This window comes from Lissotriton helveticus, chromosome 12, assembly GCF_964261635.1.
Source record: "Lissotriton helveticus chromosome 12, aLisHel1.1, whole genome shotgun sequence".
NCBI classification, from domain to species: domain Eukaryota; kingdom Metazoa; phylum Chordata; class Amphibia; order Caudata; family Salamandridae; genus Lissotriton; species Lissotriton helveticus.
This window is the reverse complement of record NC_136073.1, coordinates 119106591-119118725: the sequence shown is the minus strand read 5'-3', so window position 1 is coordinate 119118725 and position 12135 is coordinate 119106591. Positions and strand designations below refer to the sequence as shown.

Below are 12135 nucleotides of genomic sequence, written 5' to 3'. Positions count from 1 at the left end.
TACGCTATCTTGGCCGAGGCCTAGACTTGATCCTGATCCAGCGCCCCTAAAGAAAAACTGTCTCTCCAACGCTACCCAACACCACAATACTTACCAATAATCATAAATCTCTCACAAAGGCCCATAAACCAACGAGGCTAATTAATCAGAACTATTCACAAATTATTTACTTATTTATATACAACTGCAGTTTATCTTTTCTCACCGTGGTTTTAAGCATATATTATTTTAATTAAGTCACTTAGGCAAATGGATCAACTAATGGTAACTAGACCATGAACAAACAAGACCAGCTTGTCGTTTCAAAATCTAATTTTATTTTAACTTTATTATTCAAGAAAGAGCATTTTATTTAGAATCTTTATTTATTAGCAATAATAAGCAGCATTTATAAGGAAAAGATTTATTAGACTGACATCTTCAAAGCAAATCAGTAAGCATGAATTAAAGCTAAATAACAGTTTCCTTTCCCTCAAACTATTTCCCTGTCTATTCTTGCTCCACCTGAAAAGGAAAAGATCATATTAAGTCTGCTGTCCTTACGTGAGTCAAAGGTCCGACAGCATGTCACGTCAATCAGGATTCGAAATGCGAGAAGCGCCCTCCTGCCCATGAGGTCAGGTTTTATACCTTTCTAGCTAGCTAAACTGTCTACATTTTATATGTCTCCAAGCAAATCCAGACTTCCCATTGGCTGGCTTATGTCAGTCCACGTTAGGTCATCACCGTTTCAACACCATGATCAGGCTTTTCTTTAGCCCTATTGTCCTCTGCTTTCGTGACATTCAGCTTCCTCGAATGTGTTACTTTTCACTCGAGTTACAGTTCAACTTCCTTGCCTTGGCAATCTTGCTGGTTTCCTGTCCTTGAGCCTTTCTCCAAGAGTACGTTTAGCACAATTTATTTAACTGCATTTTTCTGACAAGAAGAATGTCAACGTGGTAAAAGTTTTCCACTTCTGAAATGTGCAAGGCTCTTCTCTGGACAAGATTGAAAACGCCATTTCTTAGCATGCCTTTAGGCCTCACTCGGAAACTATTGTTTAAACAAACACAATACATCAATTAATTAGAGAATTGAGACCCATTCTGTTACCCACCCCCTTTGCTAATTATTAACCCTTTAATTTATGTTACCTAGCTGAGCACACAAAGCAGCATTTATATCTACCTTCTTCTTTTAGGCCCCAAGGAATCTCCACGAGCTTTTGTCACGGAAAAGACATAACATAAGCACACAAAATAAGCACATGCCATTAGTTAAACATCCGCATTTAATACTGACAAAGACAATAGACAAGGTTAGTTTATTATTTTCTTCGCAACTGCAACAAAGAGCACATAGGTTAATCCCATGTGTTTTCTGAATTAATGCATTTTTAAACTAAGTTGATTAGTATTTTCACCTCATGCTTGTTAATACTGTTACATTTTTATGGAGGTTTAACTTTGCGAGTTTGAACAAAAAGTTCTTCATTACCTCGCTCCATCAACTCCCTCATCTGGTGATTTCAAAATCACCAAACAACACCCAAAAATTAATAAATTTTTCACCCCTTGAACATGTTTTGAACTTTCACAGTATTAGTGTTTCTAAACCTTTGATTCAGCTGTTTGTTTGTAACTCTCATATTGTGATCTACGAAACTCTTCTAATTCTATTTCTTTTTCTTGTTATTTTCTTAGCTTGTAAATTATTTTCTTTTCCCTTCGATATTTCTTTCTCTTGTGTAGCATACAACTAATTTTTAACAAAAATATCACTATGACTATAACTATAAGAGGACACAGTATTTTACCTAAGATTGAACTGCCTATCTCTAAAAACCAGTTTCTGATTGCTGCAAATCTTTTACTCAAACGTTCTGAAAAATCTTCATCTTCTAAAGGTTCAACCTCTGCATGTAATTCTGTAATATTTCTGATATACATCTCAATATTTTGGCTTTTGTCAGGTATGTATGTACAGCAATGCTGGACATGTAAAATTCCACAAACTCCTCCTTCTTTAGCTAACAGAATGTCTAATGCAAGACGGTCCTGCATTACCATTGTTCTCATAGCAATAAGTTCTGTGTTAACTAATTGGAATCCACTAGCAGTATCAGTTGACAATCTATCAACAATTGTAGACATTTTTCTGATTTTAACTGCATTCAGGGTTATACCCACCAAAGTTATTACTGCACCAAAAAATATCTCCCAAAATTTCTGAAAAACTTTCCCTTTTAAATCTATTCAAGTGATTGCTTATTTTAAATGAACCCTTTACATTTCTGTCTACATGAAAAATCTTTGGGAAAACTAAACCAACATAGCAAGTCCCATACCAGTGGTCTGGGAGATTGTAGTAAGCTTTGTTTCCACAAACAAAATAAATTCCGGGAAAAATTGGATCTTTGCCTCCTTTAAATCCCCAACCCCCTAAGATTTAATAAGTATCTTCACATTGACTAGCACTTACAAAATAATTATCAAACAGAGTATTATCTCTTCTAATACAAAGCTTTCCACTAACAGGTTTATCTATATGAATTGCAACATTCTCTGTCCTACCATTGAGCTTTTCATCCTCAATCTGCCAAAACTTAGATTTGGTTTGTTTCAGCATCTCATTTCGCTTACACATTGTTCTTCTCTCTTCAACCATGTTTAAGAAAGATTTTTATTCCAACCTCAATTTACAAGTTAAATTGTTTCTAAAAGCATACTCATAAGTAAGTTCATTAGTTACTATGAAAAATTCCCTCATCTGTTTATCATGTTTATGTTTATTCAAGCTTTTATCAACTTTTAAATTTGCAAAAATTTCATCATAATTAGAGTAGTAGTACTCTAAACGACCTGTCTGATAAAACAAACTAGCTATTACGCTACAAGTAATAAGTAAGAGGAAGCATATTATAGATCACCCCCTCAGAGACGGAAGCAGGTAATTTCACACAAATGTAACAATCTTTCACATCCATTACCTTAACATATTCAGATAAAAGTCTTGAAAAGGTATTACTAGAAAAATCTCCAACAGATCTATCTTGGTGAATATCTGGTTTATGCTCAATGATTTTATTAGTCTTGCCTACTATATCATGGTTATCTTGTTTAACCACAACTTTACTAGTCATATTAGTTTTATATTCCTCTTTGTCAATTCCAAAATGAAAAATGACAGCTAAAATTAACCACACTAAAATTATTAGAATTACACAAATAAAAGAAATGTTGCAACATCTCCTTACAATAGAGCATCTCGAATTATTATTAGAAGAAGGCATCTTTACTTTGAAACAAGAGCCTTTCAAAACAAAAAAAACTAAAAAATTAAAATTTTGAAAATATTTGAAAATTACAATATATACACTTTTTTACTTTTTTTTTTAATAAAACTTTAATTTCTAACAGCTTTTCTTCGACCTTATATCTAACATTGATGTCCACCCAAGATTACAACACCACACGTATCCCCTCCTGTCTAAGAGGTACAGCTACTTGGACATGATAGATTGACAGTCCAGGCAGAATGTCACCGGGAATAGCTCGCATCTCAGGGAGGGCGCGGAGGCAGATTCAATTCTCACTGGACATAGACCCGCTCCAATGTCAGATTTGGGCCAGTCTGCTGAGAAAAGCCGAATTAATGTAGACTCCCCCTCTATAAACCCAGAGACAAGGGTACCTAGGGATATTCGGTCCCCTAGTGGTGATCGGACTCCCGTGGTTACATCTGTGGCCAATTCAAGTAACAGCGCTACGTCCCCAATATTGGTCCCGACTTAAAAACCACCATTCTTGAAGCTAATTTCATGGAATGTAGCTGGCCTAGGCAACAAGCTAGATCTACAGGAATGGACCGCTTTTGTGGATACTTGGGATATATGTATGTTCCAGGAGACCTGGGCGCGGGAAGAATATTCCCGATGGGGTTACCTGGCATTTTCCATTCCCGCAAAGTGGGCAGGTAGGGGCCGTCCCTCTGGCGGACTCACAACGTGGGTGGGGACCCATTTGGGCTGTCAGGCAGTACGTCTCCCACTGGCATCTGAGGACATACTAGTGGTTTTGTTGGTATGGCCTAACTCAGCCAGACTTGCCGTGATAAACATGTATTCAAGGCCGGTTAACATCACACGTGAATCACCCACCATTGAGGAATTATCGGCTTACCTCAGTGAAATTCCGAGGGGCACCCCATTTTTGTTGGAGGGGACTTGAATTCACATTTTGAGCCCCTAGAGGGCCTTCTGGATGGTTTCTCCATGGAAGAGGATGGTAGGTGGGCGGTTCCCCCTGTAGTGGCACCTCCTCCGAGAGCCTGGTCACCTCTAGCCTTACAGATTACTGCCCTGACCCTTAACCATGGAGTCAGAGCCTGTAATGGGCGCATTAAATCTGACATACTGAGCAGACACACATACAACAGAGTGGGAAGGGAGTCCCGTTTGGACTACGTCCTTGTACAACTTTCCGAATGGTCGCATATCATTGACTTTAGGGTGGCAGAAAGAGCGGACAGCGACCACAATGCTCTTGAACTAGATCTTGTCCATCCTGGTTTGGGAGTCGGTGACCAAAGCATGGCGGCGACCAAACCAGAGCTTCTCCTTGAAAACAACAGAAGGAGAATTAGGTGGGAAAAACTTGTTGCTAGCCGAGAGAAGCTTCCAAAGCTCTATGATGGAATAATTCCAATCTTAGAAAAAGTGGGCGTTTTAACTGATGAAATCTGCAATGAGGACACCCGCAAATTAATATATCTGGCTCATGAGGATCTTACTAGGACCATGGCGGATGATCTCTTTACCAAAGTCCAACGCAAAAGGGGGGGACCACATTGTATGTCCTCATGGTACAATGCCGCATGCCGCAAGGCAAAGGGAGAACTCCTCTTTTGTATCAAGGATGGCAAAGGCAGAGGGGAGATACAGGCTCGTAGACGGGCGTATAAGAAACTTGTTGCCCAGGCCAAGATCGAATGGGAGGAGGGCCAGTGGGAGGAACTCTCTAGTTCCCTAGCTACCAGGGATTATCGCAAGTTTTGGCGAATTGTCAATGGGGGCTCCGAGAATTTACTCTCAGCAATTGAACCAAATATTGCAGCAGGGGTGTGGCCGGCGCACTTTCAGTCGCACTACACTTCGGACGCTGGGGATACCAACAATCCATTCCCAAGTACGCCCATTCACTGTAGGGGCGACCTGTTCACACTAAAGGAGGTGCGAGCAGCCATTGTAGGATTGGCATCTGGCAAGGCCCCCGGATTGGATGGTATTCCGGGTGACCTGTTTAAACAGGAGCCTGACGTTTGGGCCCCCTATCTTGCCACAATATTCAACGCTGTCCTGATGGGCATGGAGATTCCTAGTACTTGGCTGGGGGCAGAGGTGGTTCCTATATTTAAGAAGGGCTCGCCTCTGCTCCCAGCCAACTACAGGCCCATTAGTTTAATAGACGTGTCCCAGAAGCTTTTTGGTAGGATTGTGCTGGATCGCCTTCAGGCCTGGCTGGAAGAAACTGACACTCTTAGTCCTTTCCAGGCGGGATTTAGAAAGGGGGTGTCCACAGTGGATCAGATTTTCCGTTTAAGTCTCATCTACTGGAGGACGGCGCTATTCGAGGGGGGCAGCTTGTACACGGTTTTCGTGGACTTGCGAGCCGCCTTCGACTTGGTGCCCAGAATGAAACTGTGGAGTGTGCTTGCTGAGATGGGGGTTCCACCTGATATTCTTGAAATTCTACAGAGACTCCACCAGAACAATTTTGCAAGTGTCAGGTGTGGAAAAAATGGCGAACTGACAGATAGATTCCCCATTGACAGAGGGGTGAGACAGGGCTGTGTGCTCGCACCGACCCTTTTCTGCCTTTTTGTCAACGGGGTAATCGCCCACCTGAATGGGATTGAACACACCGACGCCCCCAAATTGGATGGCAGCAGGGTGCCCGCAATCATGTTTGCGGACGACACCCTGCTGCTGTCCAAAACCCCAATGGGTATCCAGCGAATCCTTGACTCTTTCTTGGTATTCTGCACGGAGAGGGGCTTAGAGATCAACGCGCTAAAAACTAAATTCATGATCCTAAATCCCACTCCGAGGACACGTCCAAATCCATTGCTCGGCTCATCACGATTAGAGAGGGTTTCTACGTTTGAATATCTAGGTGTAACTTTAAATGAGAACATGACATGGGGAGCACATCGGACTAGGGCCAACCTGAAATTGGTGCAGATTGCGGGAGGCATATCAAGGATGATGACCAAATCAACACATCGCCCGCTGGGCCCAGTCATACAGATCTACAAAGCCCAGGCTCGGGGTGCTGTAACTTACGGGGCTGAACTCTGGGTCCATACACCAGCACTAAACCTGATGACAACCGAAAATAAATTAATTAGACAATTGGTTGCACTTCCATCAAGCACGCCACTGCTCCCCTTGAGGTTAGACCTAGGACTTAGACCAATCACAGAGGAACTGGGTCTCAAACCTTTAACATTCTGGCGAAAGATATGGAGCAGCGATGAACTTATCCAGTACAGGTCCGAGCTTAAGGAGTTTTTAACCCAACCAAAAGCTATGCAGATTCCTTGGCTGAAATATATAAAATCATCATGTGAGAATCTAGGATTCCCAGAACTATGGACCGACCCAGCCAACGCGTCTGCCAGGATTCCGCGCAAAGTTCTGTCAAAGGCGTATTATGACCTAAAACTTACTATTGCTCTAGACAGCAAGCGTGAGGGTTCCCTGACGTCTTTATTTATCCGAAGCAAAGACTTCTACTGCCTGGAGAAGGTTCTAGATGGGATGACCCCCGTGTTGACCAGGAAGCTATTTCTCCAGTGGAGATATGGCACATTGCCCCTTAGGTCCTTCACCAGCTCTTGGACAACGCCACCAACTACAAAGCAATGCACGGCATGTGCACTTGCCGTGGAAAGTGACTTACATGTGGTTCTATTTTGCAAGGCTTACCAAGTCATCAGAAAATACTGGCTTGTCCCTCTCATCAGAAATTTTGGCTGCAGACAGTTCTCTCCCATGTACAGAATTTTAAAAACCGATGTTTCATCTTCAACTGTCTTTGCACTGGCGAAATACCTCACAGCCATGTGGTTTATCCGTACCCACATTTTGAAAGCGGAGTTGGGCCCATAACAATTTTATTATATTTTATTTCATTTTTTTTTTACTCATTTTTCTTAAATTATTGCTAATGGACTATTTTTATATTGTTCGGCCTAATTTTTAATCAATGTTTCAAATTATTGTGTTTATTTGTATATCTTTGATGGTCTAATTGACCGAAATAAAGATTGAAACTTGAACTTTATGTTTTTTTCCAGCTAACACAATTTCTTCGACCTTGTGTCACCTAACACAATTTCTTCAACCTTGTGTCAAAACAAAATCAATCATTATCACTTGTATCATCTAAATCTTCTTGGCTACTACTATTCACTTCCACCACTGGTGGGATGATAATGTACATCCATTCAGGTGACTTGTACTTCTGATTTGGCTTTATTACTCTTTTTGCTCTATTACTAATCACTTCTATTTTCTTTCCTGCTTGATTCTTCTTTTCAGAGTCTCCTCCCTTCTGGTTTGAGACTTCATAAATTTGCTCTTTTGATCTGTTCACTAATTTAAATTTTAGACTCTCATTTTCAACTGGCCAATTATCTCCTTTTCTAAATAATTTCTTATTTGGTTCAGTCATATTACACTCTGCTCTCCAAGCTCTTTTCCTTGAACTTTTCACTTTGGATTCATCGTCACTTTCATCTGATTCGCTCTCTCTGATATCAGCTCTAGATCTAGGTACTTCTTTACTCGGCAGTTTCACTCTGTTAGGAACATCATCCTTACAGCTGGTACTCAGAATTTCGTCTTCTTCTTCTTCTTCAATTACTTCCAACATCCCAGTTTCAGAACTTCGGTTCCTGCTTTCAGAGCTTCCAATCTGCTTTTCAATACTCTCCTGATCTTGAATCACCACTTTTTCAGACTCTTTTTCTGCTTCTTGATCTAGTAGATCTTCATCATTTTCAGAGTCTTGTATCACAATCTCTTCAATCTCTTCATTCAATGCCTCATTCGCATTTGAATTTTCCAGATGTCGACTTCCCTGTCAATCTGCAGAATCTGGATCTCTTTCAGGTTCTTCTTCAGAATCTGAATCAGCTGTAGTGTCACCTTCATCAGGATTTTCAGGAGCTGGCACACGTATGGTATGACTAGCATGAATCCACCTCTTCAATCCACTGCACTTTACTGCATTTGTTGTGACAAGTATCACCTGTCTTGCCTTCTGCCACCTGGGTACTAGGCAATTTCTTTTTCGGTGTACTTTTGTTCTCACCCAGTCTCCTGGTAACAGATCATGAGCTTGTTCCTTCTCTTTGGTTATCACTTCAGTTCCCACCTGATGGAACACAGAAGTCACCAGGTCAGATAGGTTCTTGCAGTACTCCAATATGACGCTATCATTAATGCTTATTAATTTACCAACTGGAACAAATGCTTGTCTCATGACTCTGCCCATCACAATTTCATGGGGGCTTAAACCTGTTTTTTTATCTGGAGTACTTCTCAAAGACATCAAAACAAGTGGAAGTGCATCAGTCCACTTCATTCCTGTAGCTAAACACATTTTTGCTATTCTATTTTTGATTGTGCCATTTACTTGCTCAACAACACCTGATGCTTCCGGTCTGTAAGCACAGTATAGCTTTTGCTTTATGTTCAGTGCTTCACAAATCAATTTTAGCAATCTGTTTTCAAAATGTGTTCCACGATCGGGTCTTTTATGTCCGCTTTTGTCAATCTCTGCAGTGGTTTTGCAATTACTGAAAATCCACTAATCCATTGGCGACAATAACCTACCATTCCTAGAAACATTCTGACCTGTCTCTGTGTTTTTGGAGGTTGCATTGCCTGAATCATTTTAATTCTCTCAGTTGTCACTTGCCTGATTCCTTTTGCAATCCTTTGACCAAGGTATTTTACCTCTTGTTTGCAAAACTGTAATTTTGCAAGAGACACTTTATGTCCCTCATCTGCCAAATGATTTAAAATAATAATGGTATCAGTTACACAGTTATCTCGTGTTTTTGCAGCCACAAGGAGATCATCAATATACTGCACTAATGTTGATTTTCCAGGTAAATCTAGATTTTCCAAGGATTTCTTTAGCAACTGATTAAAAATAGATGGACTCTCTGTATACCGTGAGGGATACGACACCATGCTAGGATACGGTCTTGGAACCTGAACGCAAACATTTGTTGGCTTTCTGGATGCAATGGAACAGTAAAGAATGCGTTACAAAGGTCTATAACTGTATACCATTCTGCATCATGCGGAATCTGATATAGAATTACCTGCTGGGTTTGGCACAACACGGCAACATGGAACAACTGTTTTATTAACCTTTCTCAGGTCTTGAACAATCCTAAAAGTTCCAATTGGCTTTTTGATTCCCATAATCGGTGAATTACATGGACTGCTCTCAATTTCTTTTAGAACACCTTGTTTTCTGAATTTATCAATTACAGGTATAACACCTTCAATAACTTCTGCTTTCATTTTATACTGAGGAATGTTTGGATAATCTACTCCTTGTTTTACTGATATTTTTACTGGGTCTACATTTTTCATCAAACCCATTCCGTTTCCAGTAAAGTCCCAAATTTTAGCATTGACTGTCTCTTTTAATTCTTCAGGTAGATTATTTTTATCAAATACAGGAAATAATTTATTTTCCTCTGCTTAAACCATTAACATTGTTAACTTATAATGCCCATCTTCCTCCTGAGTTTGGAGCTCAATACCATCCGGTGAGCAATATATTTTACAGTTCATCTTACATAGTATGTCCCTTCCTAACAGATTTACAGGACTGCTGTTACAAAATACGAATCTATGCATATCCTGAAATTTACCAATTTCAACTTCAACTGGTTCTGTTAAATCGGTTTTAATTTGTTGATTAGCTACACCAACTACTTGGATCTTGTCCCCGGAAAGAGGCAGGTTTTCTATTTCCACTAATCTAACAGTAGAACGGGTAGCACCATTGTCCACTAGAAAAGTGATTTCTACATCATTCACTTTACCATTTACAAATGGACCAGCCTGATCTACCTCAAGAGTGGCTCCAAGCACACACTCTTCCTCCTCTCTCGGGCACCGTCATAAGTAATCCTCAGAATCACTCCCTCCATTTTCTTTTAACCAATACTGTTGAGAAACATTTGACACATTCACTCTTGGCGATCTGTTTACCTGTTCACCTCCGCAGAATCCTGTTTCTGTATTGAACCTCTGCACATTCACACAGTTTGGAAGTGGCGGTTGTGGTATCTGACTTTGCTGATTCAATACCTGTCGCTGTAGCTGTTGCTGTTGCTGCAGATTTATCTCATTCTGCATCTGTGGATTTAATGATGCATTTTTTAAATTTCTGGGCGGATTCTTACATTCGCGCTTCCAGTGTCCAATTTCGCCACAATTAAAACATGGGAGTTTTTGCTTTAATTCTTCAATATTTCCCATCAATCTTGGCTTATTATAATTAACTTTAAATTTCCCTTGATTCTGATTTACATTCTTGTTTCCCAGAGTTGCTATTTGCTGTTCAGCTACTTTCACCTGTGCCCACATAGCTTTTTCTTTTAGCTTCTTTTGTTTAGCATCTATTTCATCACTACAGTATTTTGCTTTTCTCAAAATGTAATCTACTGAAAGCGATTGCCAGCCAACTATTCCAGATCTTATCATTTCACCAATTTCAGGTCTTAAGCCATAAACAAATCGGTATATAAAATGGCTCATATCCTTTTCACTTAATTTTTCATAACCACTGTATTGTTTAAATACCAGCAGTAATATTTCATAAAATGAATGTACTGATTCTTTTGGCTCCTGATTTATTCTATCTATTTAAACCCAATCTACTTCTTTCGGAAGATTCTTGTTTTTCAACCACACAATTACCTTATCGTACAGATTCATAACATCTGATGAAGGAGCACCTGTTACTTTATCTCGAGCAGGTTCTTCTTTAGGCCAATCTATATAAATTTTACATTCTGTCCAAAGATCCGATGGGACAACTATGTCAAAGAATCCATCAAGATCAATCCACAGAACCTTTGAAACCTTAACAAATCTGTCTACTTGTCGATACCATTCCACAGGTTTTTCTCTCAGTCGAGGAAAATCATTTGTGAACAATAAAATGTCCTGTCTTGTCCAAGGAACATGCACATACCCTCCTCCTGGTATTTCTCTCATTGGAAACTCATTTGCTACTTCTCCTCTTTCTCTTTTTTCTTCCTCTCTTTTCTTTGTCCATTTTACTCTCCACTTACTTAATTCACCCAATCTTTTTAGAAACACAATTAAATCTTTTATATGAATAATTCTTCCTGTGGTATTCATGTTCCCAATGTCTTTTTCAGAGAAATCCACTCTATAATGTTTCTGCAAATTTTTCTGTCTACTTAAATCTATTTCTAATTCAGCAGCCATTTCCTCTAATTGATCATACTTGGTTTTCGTTTTCCATTGTATGCTTTTGCAAATAAAGAGTAATTCATCATCCTGATACAGCTTCAAATTGTCAGTCCCAATTGTACCAATAATCAATTCCTCCAAATCCGCCTTTAATTTAGCAACATCAAGTCATTTAAATTCTGGGCTTTGTGGGGTATTCGTTAAATCTATTTTATTAATGCTCTTTTCCGGAGTTCCAGAATCAGATTCTGCACCAGATGGAGTTTTATTTGACAAACTTTGATTAAAAGTTAAGTCGGGCATCATTGTTTTCTCTCGGTGAATTTCAGATAAATCTGAATAACATTTTTCAGCCACTTTCTGAATTTCTGCATTTAATGGAACAGTCAAGGCTGAATGTCTAATTTCTCTTTGATCAAATACTGAAAGAACAGGTCCAATTGTTACTGGTACTGTTACTGCTTCCATGCTTTTAGTTAACTGCTGTATTTATTAATCGAAATAAAGTGGTTTTGAACTTGAACTTGAACTAACTGCTGTATTAATCCATCTTTTGATCGAAAATATTCTGAGGTGTTTGGCAATTCCTCACATCTTTCTGTTCTCATTACATTTCT

At 39.5% G+C, this 12135-nt stretch overlaps 1 protein-coding gene across 4 annotated transcripts in view; it reads left to right on the top strand.

The window, feature by feature from the left end:
• Nucleotides 1–12135, top strand: part of LOC144797751 (NXPE family member 3-like) — a 627879-nt gene that overhangs the window by 463260 nt on the left and 152484 nt on the right. The gene's annotated exons all lie outside the window — the stretch shown is intronic.